Genomic DNA, 3,454 nt, shown 5'->3' with positions numbered 1-3,454 from the left:
TGGGATTTGGGCAGCAAGATGTCGGTTTACGTTACACTTGAACTTCTGCATGTCAGTACAGTTGGGGAAGCAGGGACCTGGAAGGGAATTCCAGAGTCTAGCGGGTCTGGGGAAGAAACTACTGGAGTAGAAAGATCTTTTACATCTAGGGATCTCTACTGTGTGGGGGTGGGATTTAGCTGCCTGTCGGGTTTGTTGAGGGTGTCTACGTCGTGGGGGCACAAGTGTCTGCAGTTCGTCAGAGCATTCACCATTAAAATACTTGTAGAAAAGGCAGAGGGATGCAACGTTTCTTCGATGGGACAGAGGCTGAAGCTTAGATGCCAGTTCAGGGCCTATCAGATTGGCGACTCTCTTTTGAACCTTGTCTAGGAGTGAGAGACTAGCACCAGATGCACCAGCCCAAATGTGAGAACAATACTCCATACATGGGCGAATGGTGGCCTTATAGAGGTACAGGATACTTTCAGGTGTCAGTAGTTTTCTAGTACAGTAGAGAGAGCCTACCTTTTTCGCAGCAGCCCTGGCAATGTTTTTAATATAATTGTTCCAACTCATGTTTTCTGTGAATGTTAGGCCAAGCAGTTTGAAAGATGTACTCTCAGACAGGGAGTCACTGGCCATTGCTATTGGTGGTAGAGAAGGTTTCTTGTAATTATTGAAGGAAACCAGTTTAGTCTTGGCAGCATTGAATGTGACCATCCATTTATGTCCCCATTCCACTACAAATTAAAGGTCATCCTCTAGTGATTTTGTCATTTCTTTAGATATGTGTTCATTTGTTTTCCTGTCATGCCTGTTATAGAGTGTGGTGTCATCAGCATATAAACCCATCTCAGAGGCAGTTTTGTCGGGGAGGTCATTAATAAATATTAGGAACAATAGAGGTCCAAGGATAGACCCCTGAGGCACTCCCGCATTTATATCACACTGTTTAGATGTACGACCGTCGAGGACAACCTGGATTTTTCTCTTATCTAAGAAGGATTTAATTATGTTAAGTATTCTACCAGTAATACCGTATGATTTAATTTTCCTGAGGAGACCCTTGTGCCTTAGATATATCTAGAGCTACCGCTCTGCCCTCCCCCGCTTTGTCCAGTGAATGGTATATACGTTCAGAGATTACAGTGAAGATGTCAGCTGTGGAACGGGCTTGTCTGTCAGTCAGAAGTTTAGCATCTAGAGCATGATTAATTATGGGTTCAAATATTTTGACGAAAAGTGGGAGGAGACTAATGGGGCGATAATTTGATGGGTCAGTTCTTTCGCCAGAATTCTTGAATACTGCCTCCTACTGCTTATTTTATAACGTCTAAGAAAAATGCAATTTTATCCGTTACCCAATTTTCCATAAAAATTACTTTTAACTAGAAATAACTTTCTATTTGATAATTTTTCGTAATTTTTGGGTATATTACTATTTTCGACATGACAATTAAGTCCATAATATTGTTTTTGCTTAAAATGATACGTTTTTTTTTTTTTAATTGGTCTGTCGACTGTATTTTAAGAAGCACCATTTTTTTTTTTTTTTTATATGTGGAGAGAAACTCTGCACAAACACCTCTGACTTGCAACATCAGATTCTTGTTTGTCAGGATGAAGTATGGTCTGGCTTTGCTCTAGAAGGCTTATCCTTCCATGAATTAACTCGTTTTGGGAGAGGGTTGGTTTATTACTGGTTCTGAGATGCCAGATGCAAGAAATGTTGCTGGGTCTATTTTCACTTATTTTTGTAACCTTTCAGAGTGCGCGTTCAGGAGAACTAGATTTCCCCTCCCCGTCCATGTTAAACTGTCTAACCGTACCGCAAGAGGAAACAGTAAATAGTGGTTTACTACTGTCCTCGAAGGGAGGGGAGAGGTCACCTTTTACTTGTGTCATCTGGTAGCACCTTGGAATAGAGCACTTATTTATTGCCTTCCCACGAGGGCAAAGTTTGACCCAAGGTCGTTTTTCTTTTGTTTTATATTCTTTTTTGATGTGGGGGATATTCAGCACTACAAAACGAGGCAAACTGGATGAGATAAAATAAAAATTACCCCAGTCAAGAAAGAATCTCTCCTCTGACCAGGGACAAAACTATGACCTTTGTAAAGAGAAGGCTTTTGAGATCGAACGAGACGTCATACACTTTGGTGCACACAAGACATGCTGAAAATAAAGTTTGTGAATAATATTGCTAGGGAATGAAAAAAAAATTATTAATTCTAACACTAACCCTAAGTTCAGGTGGCAATATAAAAACAACAAAAAAATGATCATGCAGTTGACGTAACAAAATCATTAAAAATTAATTTCGCTAAGGTTAGCCATGAGAGTAAAAGGTCCAATTCAATTGTTTTTCATGCTGCAGGAAAATAAAAAGAAAGAAAAAAAAAGAAGAAAAAGAAAAGAAAAAAAGAAAAGAAAAAAAAAGAAAAAAAAGAAAAGAAAAGAAAGAAAAAAAAGAAAAGGCTAAAAGATGGTGGAAATCAGCCCCTTTCCACCGGGGAGGGGGTTGTTCTGGTTGGATATAAAAATAATCAAGAATAAACCCATCTACATTTCTTAGGCAGCCGGCAATACCCAACCCTCATAAAGGAGGAAGCAATGTCTAGTTAGAAAGTGCATCTCCTATGATTGAAAAAAGTATTTGATGGCCTATCAATAGGTGTATCAGAATTTTGGGGGAATTTTTTACACCCCTAACACAAAACTGCGAGTAAAATATTAAAAAACTCTTAATTTCTCTTTTTAAAAGTGGGTTGTTTATTTTCTTTATGGAATATGCTTCCAAAATAAACTATTAAAGTTGTTTAAAAAATAATAGAAATATTATTTTTTATTTAAAAAAAAACAGTGTTTACAAAGTGCCGGTGCGCCTTCATGCAGCCATTTTTTTACGTAATGAAATCAATTGAATTTTACGAGTTTAATTTAAATTTCAATTTTTAAACTTTAAAAATCTATCAAAATTTTTCTATTGGTTCAATTTTTATGATATTTTCAGGGTCAATGTGAAATTTTATGCTCTTTCCAATAAATCAAATATAATATTTTAGACAAACGTTTTTTTTTTAAATTCACCACCCCACTTTGAAATTTCTACTAAAATTTTAATAATTAATTTATGCACCAAAGTTTTATATATCACAAATTGAAGATAAAAGATCAATAAATAAAATATTCTAATTTAAAACAAAAAAGAAGTGTTTTTTGGAAATTTATCTGTGAAGTCCAAAGTGTAAAACCTTTTTTAAAAAAAAAAAACCACGTTGATGTTTTTTTTTTTTTTTTTTTTAAAGTGGAAGCATATGTTATGCTTAGATTGTCAAGTACATATTGGATGCTGACGACAATTTTTTCTATTTCATTCAATGTTTTCTTTTTTTAGATATTAAAAAGAAAATTCACTCGATAAAGAAGAATTAAAATATATTAAATCAAAAATTCATGTATTTCGTTAAGA

The sequence above is a fragment of the Euprymna scolopes genome, chromosome 26, assembly GCF_053919585.1.
Source record: "Euprymna scolopes isolate OS-2025 chromosome 26, ASM5391958v1, whole genome shotgun sequence".
NCBI classification, from domain to species: Eukaryota; Metazoa; Mollusca; class Cephalopoda; order Sepiida; family Sepiolidae; genus Euprymna; species Euprymna scolopes.
This window is presented reverse-complemented; position numbering follows the sequence as displayed.